Below are 21,201 nucleotides of genomic sequence, written 5' to 3'. Positions count from 1 at the left end.
TTGATTTTGGCTCAAGTCATGATCTCAGGGTCATGGGATTGAGCCCTCAGTCATCTCCTTGCTCAGCACCCAATCTGTTTCAGCTTCTCTCCATCTGTCCCTCCCCCGACTCATGCGTGCACACTCTCTTTCTCTCAAATAAATAAACCTTTAAAAACATGTAATAACCTTAAAAAATTAAGAAACAGACCCATATTTTTTAATGATGGGATGGAATTTAATGATTCCATTTGGAAATTGTGTGATTTCAACAACCTATCATTCTCAAGCTTTTCTTGCTCTAGTTTTTAAAACTACGTTACACCTGGGACATCTGACTAACTCCATAAGGAGCATGTGACTCTTGATCTGAGAGGGGTGAGTTTAAGCCCCACACTGGAAACAAAACTTAATTAAATTTTTTTTAAAGTTAAAACTATTTTAGATTTAACCCATGTAACTCAAGAATTTAGGATGCAAAAACCAAACATAGTATTTCCTGTCCCTACTATACCATTTAACTCTAGGACCAACTAGATACAATATTCATAAATTCTTGTTTTTAATTTAATATACATTATATTTATACATCTTTTAATGTAGTTATTGGAAAGTACTGTATACCTAGGAAAAGAAGAAAACCAGAACATACCTGCAGAGAAAATGGAGCATATTAATTATAAAAAAGAGTCCACCAAATCGATTGATGCCACAAATGCAGGAGGTTATCAAAAGCATAAAAATTTATATATATATATATATATATATATATATATATATATAATGGAATACTATGCAGCCATCAAAAGAGATGAAATCTAGCCATTTGCAACAACATGAATGGAACTAGAGGGTATTATGCTAAGTGAAGTAAGTCAACCAGAGAAGGACAATTATCATATGATCTCCCTGATATGAGGAAGTTGAGAGGCAATGTGGGGGAGTAGGAAAGGAATAAATGAAACAAGATGGGATTGGGAGGGAGACATACCATAAGAGACTGTTAATCTCACAAAACAAACTGAGGGTTGGGGGCACCTGGGTGGCTCAGTGGGTTAAAGCCTCTGCCTTCGGCTCAGGTCATGATCCCAGGGTCCTAGGATCGAGCCCCTCATCAGACTTTCTGCTCAGCAGAAAGCCCGCTTCCTCCTCTCTCTCTGCCTGCCTCTCTGCCTACTTGTAATCTCTGTCTGTCAAATAAATAAATAAATAAATATTTTTAAAAATTAAAAAATTAAAAAAAAAAAAATGAACTCTGTAAGGTGCCTGGCTGGCTCCCTTGGAATATCATGCATGAGTCTGAGCTCCACATTGAGCATAGAGCTTACTTTAAAAAAAATGAAATGAGGGGCGCCTGGGTGGCTCAGTGGGTTAAAGCCTCTGCCTTCAGCTCAGGTCATGATTCCAGGGTCCTGGAATTGAGCCCTGCATCGGGCTCTCTGCTCGGTGGGGAGCCTGCTTCCTCCTCTCTCTCTGTCTGCCTCTCTGCCTACTTGTGATCTTTGTCTGTCAAATGAATGAATAAAATCTTTAAAAAAAAAAAAAGAAATGAAATGAAATGAAATGAAAAACAGTACAATACTTTGTGGCCAAGGGAACATAATTAAGAATGCTAAATGTTTTTTCATCGATATTAAATCTGAGGTTTGTTTTTTGTTTGACTTTGACTTAAACTGCCTGGAGTTTCATTGGGAAAAATGCCTCTGCTTTAGCGGTTTGTATATGTTGAAGACATCCCAGTGCCCCGGGCACACTCCCAGTGGCCATCAGCATCTACACCACATCCCCCACCCCCAACTCTCACCAGTCACACAGTCAGCTCTTAGAGGCCTGGGGAGGGTATTAGCTCCCAGGAGGCATTTTAAGAAAGTGTGGAAGAACAGAGATGTTTCAGTTCAGACAACTTCCAAGTCCTGAATGTCCTCTGTGGAACTGTATGCTAGAACACACAGTGTATATATAGCCCCATTCCGGCCGTATGGATGTAAAACAGGACTACCATAGACAAGTTTGATTTCAGGATTAGTTGGCTTATTTTAATAGGTAAGAATCCTGATCTCATCTTGAGGGCATCTGCAAGGACTGGAAAATGGAAGGAGATGGGGGACTGGCAGGTCAGTGCCTTAGTTCCTGACATTTGGGTTCATGGTGCCAGTGCCCATGAGAAGCCCGTGATTCTGGATCTTCACTGTGTTGGTTAGGGTTTGCCCTGAATCAGCTACTCATTCAGGAGTTTGGTAAATACAGGTACTTCCGGTTAACTGCATCCAAAAATCTTTATAATAGAACATCACAGCTTGGCCCTGGAAACACCTGCTTGGAGATCTGTCCGGGTTTTCTGAGCACAAGTTTACTGTTCTCATTTTCCAGCTCAGATGTTACTCCTGTCTGTCTGTACGATTATGTGTGTAATTATGGTTTTCAGGTTCCGGGACATTCCTTCAGATTTCAAATGTAGATGAATTTCACCTGACCATTCTTTTTGCCTTTTTTTTTTTTAAACATTTTATTTATTTATTTTGTTAACAGAGATCACAAGTAGGCAGAGAGAGAGAGGAGGAAGCAGGCTCCCCGCTGAGCAGAGAGCCCAATGTGGGGCTCCATCCCAGGATCCTGGGATCATGACCTGAGCCAAAGGCAGAGGCTTTAACCCACTGAGCCACCCACGCGCCCCCTCTGTTTTCCTTGTTAAACTCAGACCCATCATCTGGTCCACAGAGTTGTAGATGTCTCAGGATTAATCATTCAGCCGCAATTAAGTAGCTACTCTGTGGCAAGGCCTCTGTTATGCCCTGGAGAGAGAATCGGAGTAACGGTTAAGCGTCAGGGAGTGGATGTGTATATAAAGTCAAATGCACGTCAGGCAGGGAGTCCCAAAAACAGCATGTATCTATGAAGAGCTCTAAGCACGGGGTGGCGTTCTTCTCCGTGGTTAGGTGACCACATAACTTACCATCTAAAGTGACGTACTTTTGGAAGTAAAAGGTGGCAGCACGGATCATTGTGTTGGGTTAGTAGTGGAAAATCGGGGGCGGGGAAGATGGGGTACATGGTCACTCTGCCCACTTATCACCCCACGCCTGGCTTGCCCTGCCTTCCACCATGCTGGCTATGTCTATCGTCTGTCATCATGCCCGTTCCACGGTTATAACCTCCAGTTGTTTTGTACCGTAATCATTGTGAGTACAGCGAAACGGATTTGATTTGAGTCCATTTTTTGTTTCCATTCAGGCTTAGGTCACAGTGTGCGTGAGGCGAGAGTGTTTGGAAAATAACACGTGGTCTGTGGTTCGGAAGCCCTGAGTTTACACGTGCCTTAAGGCGTATGCTTTGGCGTGGGTGATTGAGAAGGAAGATTTTCTGCTTGTGATCTCACTGTACAGAAGAATGCAGCTGAAGCATTTTATATGGTGTGATTTATGAAATGGCAAAGCTTAGACTATTTCTTGAAACGTTTAGCATGTTTGAAATAAACACCCTTCACCCTTTTCTGCTTTTCTGTTGACTTTTTCTCCTGAAGGAAGCTGATACTGTAAGTACAAAGTCAGCTATAGTGGAAAGTCCCTTGTCCAGACCCCTGTAACTTCCCCGCTGGAGTCCTGGTGGTGCGGGCTTGGGTTTGGGCGGGGGATTGGTCGGTGTGCGATCACCCAGCCAGCTCTGCTCTGTGCATGCTGGCCGGGCAGTGTGTCTCCAGCCAGGCTCAGGTCTGAGGGGGAGGCCCCTGCACAAAGCAGGTCACAGTTTGAATGGAGTGTTACTGGAGGCCAGAGGAGAGCAGTGGCCTTTGCCTGGAAGAAAAAAGAGAAAGAAAAAAAAAGGGAGAAAGAAAGAAAGAGAGAGAAAGGGGAACAGAAGGGCCAGAGGGAGGGATGGAGCTTGGTAAGGGGACAATGGGAAGCTGGTGCAGTATGTCTGAAGACCCTCCTATCGCTCAGACTCCATTTTTTGGTTAGTCTATGGGGTTTTCTTTGCTTTTCTCTTCACTTCTTTCTTTTCTTCCTGTGCTCTATGCCTTGAGATTCTTTTGCTCTCTACCCTAAGGGGGAAAAAAAATTTTTTTTAGAGATTTTATTTATTTGTCAGAGAGGGAGAAGGAGAGAGCACAAGCCCGGAAAGTGACAAGCAGGCTTCCCGCTGAGCAAGGAGCCCAATGGTGGGACTCCATCCCAGGACCCCGAGATCATGACCTGAGCCAAAGGCAGAGGCTTAACAGATTGAGCCACCCAGGCATCCCTAAGAAAATGCTTTTAACTGAAAGTCTCTGTAAGGAGATAGGAAGGAATAGACCATAGTGATTTAACATTTATTAACCACTTTCTTAGGGTCGGAAAAGATGGGAGGTACTTTATATGCATGATCTCATTTATTTCCAAAAGCCATTCTTTAAGGTTCATCTGCTCTCAGCATCTCCTTTTATAGATGAGAGGCGAGTAGGGCAGTCCGTGGAGGCTAAACAACTTGGCTAGGGTCACACAGTAAGTGGGACGGACAGGATTCGAACCTACGGCCAGCCGTGGGCACCTGCCCATTCTTTGTCCTACAGCTGCCTTCCCAGCACTTGGATACAGGCCGCTGGTGCTACAGGCAGAGATCGGTGGGGTCTGTGTTTTAAATCATACTGATTTGTAAGCAAGAAAGTTACTCTTTCTCATGTAACTTTTCATCCTATACTGTGTCCTCTAGTCCCCTAGAAAATTCTCCAGAAGCTTTAACTTGGCTTCACTTTCAGCCAGTCTCTCTATAAGGAAAAGAGCTGGCTTCAGCCTCAGAACGTTCAGCAAGAAACACACCTTAAAAATGAATATTTCTTGGGGCGCCTGGGTGGTTCAGTGGGTTACAGCCTCTGCCTTTGGCTCCGGTGATGATCCCAGGGTCCTGGGCTCGAGTCCCACATCCGGCTCTCTGCTCAGCAGGGAGCCTGCTCCCCACCCCCCTCCGCCTGCCTCTCTGCCTACTTGTGATCTCTGCCTGTCAAATAAATAAATAAAATCTTTAAAAAATATATATTTCTTTTCATACTCATCTTAAAGTTATCTTTACATTTTATTGAACTAGAAAAGCGACTTATGGAAAAATAAGTCCAAAGAGGATGCAGATGTGTCCTGGTTGGGAGGCGCGCGGTGTCTGGGAATTCGTATATCGGGAGACCACTCCCAACTCAAAGGAGGAATTAAAAAGGAATGATAAGGGCCAGACAACTCTCAGGGTGAAATTTTCTTTTTTTTTTCCCCCTAGAAGTCCGGGAGGACTGGTAATTTTGTCCCTTGTGGTGTTTTCCTTTTCCTGTGTGTATGACAAAATATTGGGAGTTTGGCTTAATGACCCCTATCCCAGACATGTACTGATTTAAATTTCACACTCATCTGTCTTCAATGCCGTGGAAATAGCAGGTAGTTACAACCGTTCTCTTCAGAACTGAAAGGAACAATTTGTATGCAGAGGGCCTTAATCTGGTATTTTAGTTCTTAGAAATTCCTATATTCTCTGGTTTATAAGTTTTAAGTGTTTTTCAAGGTACCCATTTTTTCCCCCTGACAGTGTAACAAGCATCAAAGAAACACCCATTTAAACTTCTTTACCCGGTGGCATAAAAGTTTTCCACTGAGCAGTTACAGCTCACTAAGTGGTAATTCCATTTTTCTTTTGGAAAGGACAGCACAATTAGATTTTAGTAAGATTGAGATTTCAGTGTCTCTTGGTGCATTTATCAGGACAGATTCACAAGTAGTTTGCAAGTGTTCATGGACAAATCAGCTTAGGAATCCATTGATACCAGCACAAATAGATTGTCCTCATCACCACGTAGACAAAACAGTCAGGAGATGGGGTTGGGGCGGTAAGTACTAGTGGCAGGATATAATGAAGTTGTATTCCATTAAGCTCTTGTGTACGGGGGGCAAAATGTCATCACCTGAATGTGGCTGCATTTCTGTGATACAACCTCATCTGTTCCGTCAACTAGTTTTGCTCTGATCAATAAGCAGTTTTCTGTGGCCTTTCACTGCTGTCAGATGTCATTGAGTGATGTAAATGCACGTCAGAAACTAGAAACTTGACAGCTCACCCGGAGTGGGAAGGGAGAGAGAAGAGGGAAATTGCTGCGCGAGACGTGGTTGACAGCTGACATCTCGGGGTAACTGATTGGATGCCAGCAGCCGGCCCTTTTCCCGTATACACACGAAGGAAAATGATCCTGGGACATGTAAAATGCAGAACAGATGTTTTAAAATAATTGAAGGGAGAAATTATTATTGTAAACGATAGCATAGTGCTTGTGTAGATTGTTTATATGAGTTCTACCAAGAATAATTGGTTGCTGTTAGTTTTTGACTAAGAACAATGAAGTCAAGTGAAAATAGGGTATTTCTGTCCATGTTCTCCATCACCTACTGCCAAAACTATAATTAGGAAACTTTGTGTCGGTCCAGAAAGAGATGTAGCCAAAAAGACATTTATTGTAACAGTACCCACGCAATGGGCTATTAGGGAGCAGGAGAAGGAGGGAAAGTATATGTCCTCACACGGAGAGACTGCCGAGGACCACTGCTAAGTTAAAAAGCAAGAGAGAGATGAATGTGGAATGTGGGCCTTTTGTGTAGAAGGGAAGCACGTAAGACTGACTTGGTTCACAAATGCACGTAGCTGGGCTGGAAGGACTGTTCGTGGTCAGTACCCAGAGACAGAGTGACACGTGTGATTTGGTCGAAGCGTGATCCGGGTTTCAAGGGAGATGTCACTGTTTAGCATTTCATATCTTTTTTTTTTTTTAAGCTTTTAAAATCAAAAGAATGTATTACCTGTGTGAGATACTGAATTACTAAGACATTTATTTATTTCACGTTGAAAATTGTCTTCAATGCTCCAAAAGAAAGGCAGTCATTACCCTATGAACCAAGCACATTCAAAGAGCACCCTGGGTACGTTCTTCATTAACAAAGCTAAAGAAGGGCATTCGGGTATATTAGAATGAGAGGTTGTTAAATACTAGCTTATATCATTTTAATATCATTGACTAAAACTCAGGGACACTCAGGTGATAAAGTCATGACCTATTATTTGCTGAGCGCTTACCATGTGCTAGACACAGTACTGAGTACTTTATAAACATTATCTTATTCAAATCCTCACAAGGAAAATGCTATCTCTATTTAACAGGTGGAAAAACTGATGTACGGTGAGCTTAAATAATTTACAGTGGACACATGGCCAGTAAATGGGAAAGGTGGGATTTGAACCCACGTCTTTGGTCTCCTGAGAGAAGTGTGGCATGAGTATCAGAGTGGAGAGAGCTATAAACCACAGGGCTGTGTGTATCCTATGGGGATGGTTGCCTTAAGCTGGTGCCTGCCTGCATCAGTAAAGTGCAGTGTGAAATCTCTGGGTGTCCTTCACTGTCCCCAACAGGCTGGTTTCCTTTGTAAGATGACATTGACATGGAGCACACTCCTTCCAGCTCCCACTCCCACCTTAGTCTTGTACTTACCATGGGTTAATCTCTTTGTTTGCTCTGAATTCCGTGGTGGAAAGACCAGGCCTCTTTCGCTGCCCCCTGTGTTCAGCTCAGAGTCTGGCTCATAAAAATATTTAATAAATATAGCTGAGTCTTGAACACCACAGGGGTTCAGGATGCCGGCTTCTCCCACACAGTTGAAAAGCCACCTATATCTTTCAACTCCCCAGAACTGAACTCCCAACTTGCCTGTTGAAGACCCAAAGTCTTACCGGTAACAGTCAACTAACATATTTTGTCTGCTCTATGTATGACATAGTATATTATTACAATAAAGGAAGCTAGAGAAGACTTTAAAGAAAATCATAAGGAAGAGCAAATAAATTTATTGTGCTGTATTTGAAAAAAATCCACAGGTAGGTGGACATGTGCAGACCAAACCCGTGTTGTTCCAAGGTCAACTGTACTTGCGGGGTGGGGGGTGGGGAATGACTTATATTCAGAGGCAGACCCTATAGTAGTCACGAGATTACACTGGGGTGGTTATCTTGTGCAAACTACCTAATGGAATAATTCTTTCTAGGGCATGCCTTTTTCCCTAATGAGGAATGCAGCATTGAGGCCAGAATGGACTGAGAGCTTGTAGGTTCAAGGCTAAAAGATATCAGTTTATCCTATAAATAGTCGACCATCACTTCACTCTTAGGAATAACAGCTGTAAAGGCAGAAGATTAGGAAGTTAAGAAAATCACCAGAGATAAGGTTTACTTTGACGATGGGAAACTTAATTGAAAAAATCCAGCAGAACAAAGTTGCTTTAAGACATTAATCCTGCCATTGTGACGTTCAGGATTTGAGATACTCTGCCTAGTGTCTGAGTGCCTTGAGACCTTCCCCTTCTGGGCTACAGGCCAGGCTGTTCTGTTCGTGTCCACTCCATTTCTCCTCTTGTGTATTTTCGTTTTTACTTTTGAGATTCTTTTCCTCTTAATTTCAAGACCAAGGTTGTAAGAATATGGGAAGAGATTCCAAATTAGGGCCATCCCCACTACTTCTCCATCCTGGAATCTGACAGGCTTTGATGAGCAAGAGGATGGGGGTAAGGGGTTTAGGTAGGGGCAGCTCTAGTGAGGATAGAGACAGGGTGGGCAATCCTGACCATGTTCCCCTTCAATCAGATTTCAGTGGAAGTGGGGTTGGGGGGGAAGCCGCTAACACACACATGGGAAACCGCTTTGGTTATTATATTCAGTCTGCTCCCTGCCGGTCCCCTTTCCTACGACTGGCCTCCGAACCTTCTCCGTGCTTTGAGGCAGTTTCTACAATGCATGAATAGGCTGCAGATACGTTTGCTGAATCTCCACAACCACGTCACCTTCTCCCAGCTTGGAACCGGGATCTTGGTTGGAACTCCCCTCTTAGGCACTGGAGGCCTGTCACCAGCCTCGTCATTGCAAAGTTTTGACTGGAATCCAAAGTTGAACATTGTAACATGTAATCCCTGTCACTAATAGATGACATTGCTTTAGCCTGATGAACCCTAACTTGGAGATTATAGATTATGGCCCATCTCTATATAGAGCCCTATTGTTAGATTAGCCTGTGGAGTTAATCTGGGGACATCACTGTTCTCCCGCACAGTATCTTTCATGGGACAACTCAGATAGTTCCCCTCATTCACAATTCTGCTCCCTCAGTGGGTTAACCTCGCTGGTGATTCTGGCATTGCTGTGTCCATTTGCTTTGATGAGGCAAATGGTGATTGTCCCTCTGCCTTTCCTCTTCCTTGTTCCCGCTCTCGAGCTCCTAGGTTTTCTTGATGTTTCCTCTGTGAACACCTGCAGGCAGCTGAGTTGCATTGCTTCTGTTGCCCAGGAGGGGGCTCCACACCTAGCGGGTGAGCTGGAGGACCCCTAGCTCCCTCGCCTCCCCTCCTCAGACTGGAGCCCACAGACCTAGAGTGGTTTGCTCTGTCCTTTCCTCGTAACTGCAGAGCAGCCTTCTCTCAGTCTTTCATGGATGAGGAAGGGAGAGAAGGCTTTGACGAGAAGGCTCTTAAAACGTCCTCCAGACGTCATTTTAAAAATATCTAGTTATCTAGTTGGTTTGTTTTGTTTTTCAAACTTTTAAAAGCCCAGGGTATTTTTTTTTTTAAGATTTATTTATTTATTTGAGAGAGCGAGCACAAGCAGGGGGAGCTGCAGGCAGTGGGAGAGGCAGGTTCCCCACTACGTAGGGAACCTGATGTGGGGCTTGATCCAGGGACCCTGGATCATGACCTGAGCCAAAGGCAGATGATTAATCGACTGAGCCACCCAGATGCCCTAAGGGCCCAGTTTTAAACTTGTTGTATGACTGAGTCCATTTTTAATTCACCATGGTGTAATTACTAAGTGCTTACATGAACAAGTTAAGAAATATTAACTTTTTGATGTGGACCTTTGGAAAAGACATCAACACCTTCATACTCCATCTCCTCCATCTCTCCGAACTTCTTAGAATCCATTATTTTGCAGTCAGAGGGATTCTTGTGGGTCATCTCATCCAGGCAGCTCCTGCTCATTTGGTAAAGGTCAGGGGGTCATTAATGTGGCCCAAGAGGCCCAGCATGATCTGGCCCCTGCCTCCCTACGGGCTGCTCTCGGTCCTTCCACCCCGGGTCCCAGTTGCTCAAGTGCATCTGCTACTTTTGTTAAATGAACCTTCCCCTCAGACTCAGCTCCCCCTTAGGTCTCTGGTCTTTTTGGCTTTCTCAGAAACTGAGGCCTATCTGGCTGTGGTGTTAGATGCTCTCTTGGCCATCTGCCCTTGCCTTAGGAGCTTTTGTAAGACTGCGTGTCGTGCTGTTAGTTCTGTGTCCCCAGCATCTAGCCCATGGTGACACGCAGAAGTGATCCATACGTTCTTACTGAGTAAGTAAACTGTAGCCAGAAGTGAAGGCAAGTGATGTGTCTCTTATCTATGGCTACTTAATATTGGAATTAAGACAAAACTCACAGAACTTTCCACTGTCTGGGTTTTGTTTCTTTATTAGTAGTCTGTGTCCACGCATGTGACTTGCTCATTCTGATTGCCTGAGGAAAATGTGCTCCCGACATTCCTTCCAGGGAGACCTGGATCTCTGTGTTCTGTCTCCTGCTCCTCTGTGGGATTGGTTCCTTCTGGCACATTCCTCGTGCCCTTTTTTAGGGATCATCCAAAGCCCTTCTCTGCTGTCTTGGTGTTTAAGGCTAGAAGTTAATGTTGACCCATTTGTCTTAATTCTCTCAAGCGACTCTTTCAGGTTCCGTGTTTATAATTGCTAGTGCTTTTGTATCTTAGGAGCTTTTACGCTGAGTCCCAATCTCGGTGCTTCCTTGTAAAATGCTTTTGTTTTGAATAATAGATGTGGGGCCTTGACTCTATCCATCTCAGTTTCTACGTTGGGTGTTCCTATGGCTTAATGACACGCCTGCCCTGGTTGACTCACTTTAAAGGAAGAGGCTGTTTACTTAACAGTGGCATGTCGTCTGTTTTCCCAAAATACAATCTCTGGCCAGAAACTGGGTTGAATTGTAATCCCTCCTTACATAAGCTGCCTAGAAACTGTCAGTTCAGCCTTATCTGGTGGGTGATTTGGGATGCTGGGTCATTATGCTTGCATGGCAAACTCCAAGTCATGATTCTTTTTCTTGGTCCTAGACTGTACAGAAAATTTACTGGCTGGTCTTAATTTTGTTATTGGGATCGACAAAACTTCACAGCAATCCCTTCTCATTTGCTCTACAAATACTTACAGTCCGCTCCCCCTGGGCTAAACATACCTCCTTGCTCCTCAGGTACCATAGGGATAAACCTCAGGCCTTGTGGTGGCTTCTCCACAGAAAAGACTGTCTCATGTGACAATGACATTCTGAAACTGTGGCATCCAGACCCAGCACAGTACACCTTTAGATGGGTGACTCAGTACGGACCTGGTATACAGGTTTTCAATTTCATTATAGAATTAAGGAAGAAACATATTGTTGGCTTGCTTGCTTCTGTTTTTAGTTTTTTTTTCCAGTGGTTCCACACTTTCTTTCTTTTTTTTTTTTTAAGATTTTATTTATTTATTTGACAGAGAGATCACAAGTAGGCAGAGAGGCAAGCAGAGAGAGAGGGGGAAGCAGGCTCCATGCTGAGCAGAGAGCCCAATGTGGGGCTCGATCCCAGGACCCTGAGATCACGACCTGAGCCCAAGGCAGAGGCTTTATCCACTGAGCTACCTAGATGCCCAGCTCTGCACTTTCTTGTCCCACCTTAATGGAGGAGGATTTGAAGAAACCACTGCAGGCTGGCTTTCAGTTTGCAGATAATGGTGGTAGTGAGAATACTCATCATCACTTTCCAGTCCTTGATGTTGGATTCTGTCCAAAATCCATCAGCCTACATTCTAGAAATCATGAAGTGAAGTTCTTTACGTATCATTGAAATTGATCTAAAATTTAGAATGGTTGCTGCCGCTGTATGGTGTTCAAGGTAAATAATCAGCACTATTTTGAATGATGCCGACAAACCAAAATGTTAAGAACAATGAAGATTTTTCCAGAAAGTGGAAAAAGTCGCAGGGACAAGGACTCCTATGGCTTTATTCAATAATTAATTTTGCAAAAAGGCTACCCATGATGGTATTGTGGAGAGCAGACTGCTGCATGGTTATGAGGCTTTTGAAAAGTCATTTATTTTTCTGATCCTTAGTCTTCTTTTCTGCAAAATGATGACATTCACCTGCTCCTTGTGCCACTCGTGAATTATTAAATAATATCACCATAGTGAGATAAGGACAATTAACTGATTGGTATGTGACTGTTCAATGTCTCAGAGGCATTTTAGCTTGGGGATGGTGGTACCATTCACAGAATTTGTTGTTTGCCCAAGACCAGTGTTAACTGACCCATAGTGAAAGCTCCACTATTTGCCGATAAATGGAAAGCCAAAGTCTGTAATTTGGATGACTCCCAAAGAAGTTGTATCCCCCATTTATATCTACAGCTATTGCTTAATAGGCATTTTGGAAAATTTGGTTTATATCATTGGGTTAACAGTTCCATATATTGGTTTATATTAATTATATCTTTCTTCTTGTATCAATTTTAAGCCTTAGAAGTCCTGTCCTGTGTGTGTTACTGAACTTAGCAGGAATTAGGAATTTAATAAATTTAATAATTATAATAATTAAATTAATAAATTTAATAAATATTTCGTAATAAATATTTCATAGAGCTGGAAGAATACTTGTTGGCCGTCTAGTTTAACATTCTCACATATTTACAGATGGAGGGAAAAAGGAAATCCAGGAAATGAAGTGGTTTACCAAAGTCACAGAGTCCTGAAGAAAGAGCAGAGGGACATTTCGGAAATGTCATTTCTTCCTCTTTAGAACTTCCTCTTTAGCACTGCCTTTGAATAAAGTTTAAACAAGGATGAAGACGTGCATTTTAAGAGAGCACACTTTATATGCTATTTTAAATAGGTCTCTCCACGTAGAAATCCAAGGGTCCCTATGTCTAATCTGTAGAAAAATTTATTTTATGCTCTAGGTGCAGTTACAACTTTTTGCCACTTATTAAGACTTCAGAGATACAAACCAGTAGCTCAGTAATTGCTTTCTTGAATCTGCCTGTAATAATTACATTTAGTAAAGCTGTATCGAAAATTAGAAAGGCAGAGACTAATGGAAAACTAGATTTTTCACTGAATTAGAAAGCAAGACAATCCATATATTGACAACACTTCAAGTTGAAACAGATCAGGAAAACTGTTTTGGACTGTTTGTGCAAAGCGGCAAACCCAGGCCTGATGGGCAGTGGCATCTGCATTTTATGGAAGCAGAGAAACTCCAAGAGATCTCATGTAAATCAGCATGTTGCAAGGAGAGAGTCCAGGTCTGATTTAGATACAAGTCTTTTGAATCCTTTAAAGCCTGGAATTTCCCCCTTGGTACTAACCAAGAAGTAAAAAATGAAGAATTGTGTTAATGAAGTAAGAATACCTTCAAATTAAAAACAAAACTCACTTGGGGGTCCTATCTTGCAATCAGGAAGATTACCTGGACAGGAAAATGGCGGACGGGCTTCCCATGGCTTGCTTCTGTGGTGGTTGGTGTTGTGTTTTGACTTAGTGGCCAGAAAAACTAGTCATTTTAGTTTCACTGCATTTGAGAAACCATATTAAAGATTTTATTTATTTATTTGACAGGCAGAGATCACAAGTAGGCAGAGAGGCAGGCAGAGAGGAGGAAGCAGGCTCCCCGAGGAGCAGAGAGCCCGATGTGGGGCTCAATCCCAGGACCGTGAGATCATGACCTGAGCTGAAGGCAGAGGCTTTAACCCACTGAGCCGCCCAGGTGCCCCTGAGAAACAATATTAAAGAGATCCCAACAGGATATCAACTCAGAATGGTTTAGATATCAGGGAAAAAATTACAGCTGAGATACAATATGTTAACTAAAAAAAGCAAAACAAAATTGATAACTCTTTTTCAACTGTGAGGTGGACAGAACGTATTTGCACAGTAGCCAAGACAGGGTCCCAGTGGCCTCGGATGCTTCACCTCCCCACCTGGCACCAGAACGGCCACGGGCAGCAGGTCATTGAGCCCCTGTACTGTGGAGGTACAAAGTTATGAGAGCCTTAGAAGGGCTAAAGGGCTTGATGCTACATGCCACACTATCTCTATCACTAGGTGAGTCCCTCTGATAAGGAACTGATGGTCACGTCCATCCCGTCCTGAGAATGAATGCATGTGTTTGTTTGCTCACAACCTGTGGCAGTGGGTTGTGTCTCATTACCATAAGAAGAAACCTCTAGAAACTAGGGAATTCGGGCAAATAGTCATATACAGATGATAGCATTTGCTTTCAGACCAAGGAAGAAAGACGGGTGAGCATTTTGTAGAAGGAAAGGTAGCCGGTGGAACCTGAAACTGGCTAGAAGGCGTGTGTTCTAGTCTCTTTGAAAACCACAATCTGGTCCAGATCAACCCGGAGCTTCCATTTCATGGTCCCCTGATTTCAGAGCCAGAAGCTGTGCACAAGGTGGAGGAGGAGTAGGGGAGGAGCAAGGTTGTCTGCTTTGAGAACTGATTTGCTGTTTGGTTAAGGGAGAGGTCATGGAAGGCAATTCACTGAACAGAATCTGATCCTGAAGATAGTGGTTTTGAACAGTGAGGTGAGCATGCCCGGTTAGTTGCAGATAAGTTACCATTTGTGGGCCCTCATCAGCGTGTAAAGCATGGCATGGAAATGTGCACATTGTACAGGCTTTGCCTCAGAGCACATTTGGAGAAAAACACCTCTGCAAGCAATACGCAGGGGCCATACATAAGAAAAATAGTATGCATGGGATTGAGCTGAGAAACGACTTTCCTGTCTCTTTGGCTGATCAATGCCAGAGAAGGACTTGGAACCCAAGACATTTGTTTTACAATTTTTTGTTTCTCGTTTAAGACATTTTCACTCAGAATTTTAGAGAAGGCTGTGAAATACCCATCTTCAGTGAGGAAAAATTGCTAGGGGAAAAAACCCTGAAAAGTGAACAAAAAAACCTTATCTGTTCCTTGAAGACATCTGGGTATTTTTTTTCCCCATCTTTTTTTGGTACATATGTACATACATTGTTATGATCATGTATTTACTTTTTTTGTTTTGTTTTGTATTGTTTTTATTTAAGTAATCCCTCCACCCAGTGTGGGGCTTGAAGTCAGAACCCTTCAAGTCATATGCTCCTCTGACTGGACCAGCTAGGTGAGTCTTTCAAAACGCAAAACACTGTACTCTTTTATAGGCAACTCATGAATCACTGAACTCTACCTCTGAAACTGACAATACATGCTATATTAATTAATTGAATTTAAATAAAATAAAAATTTGTAAAAAGTGTACTCTTTGTAGCCTATGCTTGTTTAAAAATTTTAACAAGGTTAACAATACCATGTTGTGTTAATAAATCTGAGACATGATATGAATGTGCTGTCATGTATCATCCCTTTAAATACTGGGTCGTTATAGTTGTTTCTAATTACAAATATGTGTTTTTCACTTTTTTAAAAAAAGTAATCTCTGTACCCAATGTGGGGTTCAAACTCACCACCCTGAGATTGAGAGTCACATGCTCTACCCACTGAGCCAGCCAGGTGCCCCTTACTTTTTCACTTTTAAAAGTCATATTTTGGGGGCACCTGGGTGGCTCAGTCATTAAGTATCTGCTTTCGGCTCAGGTTATAATCCCAGGGTTCTGGGATCAAGTGCTGCATCAGGCTCCTTGGTCACTGGGGAGCTTACTTCTCCCTCTGCCTGCCTCTCCCCCTACTTGTGCCCTCTCTCTCTTTCTCTCTGACAAATAAAATCTTTTAAAAAATAAAAAATAAATAAAAGTCATATTCCAATTTCAGTTTGGTGCTGGTATGTTGAGCAAATAATTCATATCAGTATGTGTTCATATATTTGTTGAGAAATAATCTTCCTTGTGCATTTTTTTATTCTCTTTCCACTCTCCGTGTGTATCTTTTCAGATCAGTTTACTTTTGCAGTAGAGCTCATGAAAAGTTATTTAATGGAACTAAAATAACTCTTCTTTCCTTCTGCCCAGGATATTTAAGTTGGGTGTACTATTTATCTCTGATGGCCAACCAGCTCACCTGTCTGGAAATGTTTTCACGTGCTCAGATTTCATTGCTTTTATAAATTTTAGTCTGTAAAGGAGTAACCTTGGCAAGAGCCATGGCAAGGAATAATGGAGACTTTGTGAATATTTGGTTTGTAGCAAGTGAATATTTGCTTTCCGAAATGAAGCTAATGAACTAATCATGTTTGGAGGTATTAGTTCCCTATCTTGTGCACTTTTTTTTTTCTGTCCAACATCCGGAAGTTGTCTTTAAATCTGTGTGTTGTGCCGTGTAGGAAATACCTGGCAGAAAGTTTGGGGTTGCACTGGCGCTTTGTGCATGCAAACTAGGACTGTGGAGAGAGAAAAATTGCTCATGTATAGGTGATGTGGGTGATTTCATAGTGCATGTCTAATGCACTAAACCTTGGAGAGGTAAAGTGTGCAGAAAAGCATTATCCTTGCTACTCTTTGGAGGAGTGTTACAAGTCTTAAGGTGTAGATTTAGCACAGGCTTTCGGGAACAGCGAGAATTAAGAGTTAACCTTTTTCATTCTCTACAGACACCACATAGGGAAAATGGCCCATACCGGCCACAGAAAACCTACAAAATGATTGTATTTTTGGCAAGTCAACACTTTTTCTTCAATTCATTTTTCTTTCTTTCCCTTTCTTTCTTCTTTCTTTTAAAGATGCTGTTTATTTATTTGACACAGAGAGAGACAGCGAGAGAGGGAACACAAGCAGGGGGAGGGGGAGAGGGAGAAGCGGCTTCCCACCGATCAGGGAGCTCCATGCGGAGCTTGATCCCAGGACCCTGGGATCATGGCCTGAGCTGAAGGCAGAGGCTTAAGGACTGAGCCACCCAAGTGCCCCACTGTTCCATCTTTAAAGGACTCAACAAATTAAGTGATTATGATATATCCTGTAACTAGAAGAATCTCTTTGTTACGGGTAAATGAAATCAATAGGAGAAGCTCTTGGAATGGCCTTCCCCCACCCCCTCCTCTTCAGCAGCTCCTTAAGTATGGGCTTAGAAAAGCTGATTCTTCATGAAGAATGTCCATGATGATACATGCAGAGGCCCAGGCTCGTTAGACTCCAGACTTCTCCTGGAGTGTCTTTGGCACTGGTGTGTGTATGTTCTATAGATTTAGAAAAGATGGCGATTGGTTAAATACAGAAATTTAGCTATACATTTTTCATGAGATAGACTTAGTTTGTAAACATTAGTGTGCCAGTACATTTTAAAAAGTGGGTTAACTTAAATTTAAGATAAACAAGAAATTAAAAAAAAAAAAGATAAACAAGAAATAAAAGATACTACTGAGTTAAGTGCTTTGATACAACTTCAATGTCTGGATTTCCATCTTCTCAGTGATGCCAAGTCTGACCATTTTATTTAACATTGCAACTTAAAAAAAAAAAAAAAGATTGTATTTATTTATTTGACAGAGATCACAAGTAGGCAGAGAGGCAGATAGGGCGGGGGGAGGGGGAGCACGCTCCCTGCTGAGCAGAGAGCCCTATGCAGGCTAGGCTAAGATCTCAGGGTCCTGGGATCATGACCTGAGCCAAAGGCAGAGGCTTTAACCAACTGAGCCACCCAGGCCCTCCAGCATTGCAACTTACATGCAGCATTCCCAGTGCTTTTTCCTGGCTCTGTCGCCACCCTCCCCACACCAGATAATCACTTTCTAAAACACACAGTATCTGTTGTTTTGTATCTTTTGTTATCCATCTCCCCTGCTGGAATGAATGTTTCTTGAGGGCAGAGCTCTTTGTCACTTTACTTCACTTATAGACTTCAGACACCTTGAACAGGGCTTAGCACACACTAAGTCCTCAATAAATACGTGGATAAAGAAGACCACCATCATCATTGTCTTTACAGTGTGACAGCTTTATTTTTTTTTAAAGATTTAATTTATTTATTTGACAGAGATAACAAGTAGGCAGAGAAGCAGGCAGAGAGAGAGGGGTGGGGTGCGGGGGGGGGGGGGAGCAGGCTCCCTTCTGAGCAGAGAGCCCGATGCAGGCTCGATCCCAGGACTCTGGGATCATGACCTGAGCCAAAGGCAGAGGCTTTAACCCACTCAGCCACCCAGGCACCCAACAGCTTTATTTATTTCAGAGAGAGAGAGAAAGAGAGCACAAATAGGGTCAGGGAGAGGGGGAAGCAGGCTCCCCACTGAACAAGGAGCCTGACACAGGGATGTCCCAGGACCTTGGGATCATGACTTGAGCTGATGGCAAACGCGTAACTGACTGAGCCACCCAGGCACCCCAAGTGTGACAGTTTTAAACCAAGCTTATATTGGGACAATAAAACACTTGATAAATATATTTTTTCTTAAGAAGAACTGAAATTCTGAGCTTGGAAAGAAGGCTGAGAGTTCTAAAATCTTTAAGAGCTTGCTTGCTTCTTGTAGGAGGGCATTTCAAAAATATGGACAGATCCTCTCTAACACCTGTCAGTAGAACAGAAGCCTCTTTGCCCTCAACAGGAACAACAGGGTGTCTTTTTAGGATCTTCAGTTGTAGAGTTGACAAAATGGTCTGCACCCTTTCATGGCCATAGATTTCATCCATCTCCACCTCCTCTCCACCCATATTTCAGTGCCAAGCGGCAGAGCTTTGAAGCTGGCACGCATATTGCAGACTGCCTGTGGCCAAGCAGCCTTCCCTTTCTGAGGTCTAATAAATATATTCAGTATTGAGAGAACTTAGGAGAATCTCATCTTCTTGGTGCCTATAAAAATATGGAACCCCACTCATCTTAATGAGACCAGTAATTCTCAACCGCTCGAGCTTACTCTTTACACCTTTTTTGGTTAAAAAATTCTCTCTCTCCATATATATATAGAATGCTTTAAAGTTTTTGATCTTTTGAATCATGCAAATTTTTTTTTTTTAAGAATATGTTTTTAAGAAATAAGCCTAAGGGTGCCTGGGTGGCTCGGCGGGTTAAAGCCTCTGCCTTCGGCTCAGGTTATGATCTCAGGGTCCTGGAATCGAGCCCCGCATCAGGTTCTCTGCTCAGGAGGGAGCCTGCTTCCCCCTCTCTGCCTGCCTTTCTGCCTACCTGTGATCTCTGTCTGTCAAATAAATAAATAAAATCTTAAAAAAGAGAAAGAAAGAAAGAAGCCTAGTGCATCATGGTACTTCATGGTGTGTTAGAGAAACAAAGGCAATTAATAGGCTCAAATTCCATTTAGATTTGTAAGAAACCCAATGATATTCAGGAAGATACTGGAATGTATGGGGTACCAACCATATGCCAGGCTGGGTGCTAAGTGCTTTATATGTTTTATCTTATTTATTTACTCCATCACCAGCCCCAAGCAGTAGGTATTATCTTCTTTATATTACAGATGAGGAGATTAAGGCTTGAAGTGGATAAGCAACATCTATAAGGAAACACAGCTAGCACGTGAATATTTGCTTTCCCTCCCACTTCCCTGCAAGTGGCAGGTCTGGATGTCAGGTATGTCTGACTCCGGATTGTTCTAGCTGCCATATCGTGTAGCTTCTACAAATGGTAGTCATTATTAATGTATTATATATTAATGTATTAAGTAAAATACAAACTAGAAATACAAACTAGAAAAAAAAGGCTACCAGTTTCTTATAATAAAAGAGCTCTATTTCAAAACTATTTTCATCGCTTTCAGATCCTCATGAACAGTATGCTTTTGACCATCTACAACCAATTTTCTGTAAGAAACCATCTTATTCTGCACAGTCTGACTCTGTCATGTCTAACTTACTGATTGTTCTTCCTAACAAAAATAACCCATCTTACTTTTTTTGCCATAAGACTGCTGAGTTGGCCTAAGGTGTAGTCATGTTCATCCTAGTGTGTTGTCCTCCTGTGGATGACTTGTTCCCTTTTTCTTTCTCTCTTTCCTTCCTCATTTACATCGTAGACTCAACCTGTTCTGTTGCCAGGTGCTGTTGAAGGCAGTGGGGCTCTAACAGTGAACAAAACAGGTGAGGCACCTGTCCTTATAGAGCTTGTGATTATTGTGGAAGAACAGACCGTAAACCAACCCCAGCAACATGTATGTATGTGTGTGCGCGCGCACGCTGACCCATAGTATGTGCAAAGTGGAAAAGTGAGGCCAGGTCTGAGGATCAAGAACGGGGAGGGGCAGGACTAGAGTCCCTGATTCAGATGGAGTCGTTAGATAAGACAGACCCCTCAAAGAAGATGGCCGGGAACAGCAGTTGGAAAAAGTGAGGGGGCATCTTTTAGGTAGAAGCACTTCAGATCCTAGAGTTGGGAACATGCTCCATACGTCTGATAGTCAACAAGGAGGCTGGCACAGCCGGACCAGGGGGAGGAAGAGGGCTTGTGCTAGAGGAATGGAGGAGAGGGACGGGCCCCGGAGCTAGGTGGTGTGGAGTCTGGCAGTGCAAAGGTAAGGACCTGAATTCTGTTCTAGGAGTGATGGATGTCCACCGGAAAGATGTCAGCAGGGGAGTAGTGTGGTCTGATGGAGGATGGCCAAGGGCCGCTTTGGCTGCTCTGAAACAGATTGTTAGAGGGCAAGCGTGGGGCAGAGAGAGCGGCTGGCAGGTTGGGAGGTGAGATCTCGGGCCAGGATGGAGGAAAGCACTTCACATTTGTGGAAGACCCAAAGCTTCGTGACGACAGTGGCTCATGATGTGGATGACAGAATTGGTTTTTAGAAAAATTATGCCATCCTCGTACTGTGGTTTCTCAGTGAGCGTTGACAAAGGAGGGCGTGGAAGCCCACCACCGCGTGTATACACCGCAGGGTGTACCAGCTCTGGTGAAGGAGAAGAGAGCCCCTCTTACCTGTAGGGACGGATGGATATAGTCAGCGAGGTGATCTCATGTAGGATCATCTTTTCCCCCTTTCCGTCCTGCAAGAGGTCTCCCTTTCCCCGTGTGGATAGAGAAACACTTGTAGCCGTGACTACATGTTGATACTGACTTCAGGAGGTGACACTCTTGTTTGGATTCCTGCAGAATGCCAGACAGTGGGGCAAATTATATTCCTGGATCATCACATTTCATCCTTATAGTAAACCTGTCTGAAAGGTACCTTTGGAAGCTCTGTGTTGTAACTGAGGAACTTGAGATGGGGACATGTTAAATAACTTTCCCCAAATCATGGA

General features: G+C 43.0%; 1 protein-coding gene across 2 annotated transcripts in view; it reads left to right on the top strand.

The window, feature by feature from the left end:
* Window positions 1-21,201, top strand: part of SNX24 (sorting nexin 24) — a 157,996-nt gene that overhangs the window by 50,549 nt on the left and 86,246 nt on the right. The window contains exon 2 of one of the 2 annotated variants that reach the window (XM_059418429.1): window positions 15,121-15,194. The exons of the other annotated variant lie outside the window; for it this stretch is intronic. The gene's annotated coding sequence lies outside the window, so the exon portion shown is untranslated. The remainder of the gene's footprint in view (window positions 1-15,120; window positions 15,195-21,201) is intronic. 2 annotated transcript variants of the gene reach the window in all.

Source organism: Mustela nigripes, chromosome 12 (assembly GCF_022355385.1).
Source record: "Mustela nigripes isolate SB6536 chromosome 12, MUSNIG.SB6536, whole genome shotgun sequence".
NCBI classification, from domain to species: Eukaryota; Metazoa; Chordata; class Mammalia; order Carnivora; family Mustelidae; genus Mustela; species Mustela nigripes.
This window is presented reverse-complemented; position numbering and strand designations above follow the sequence as displayed.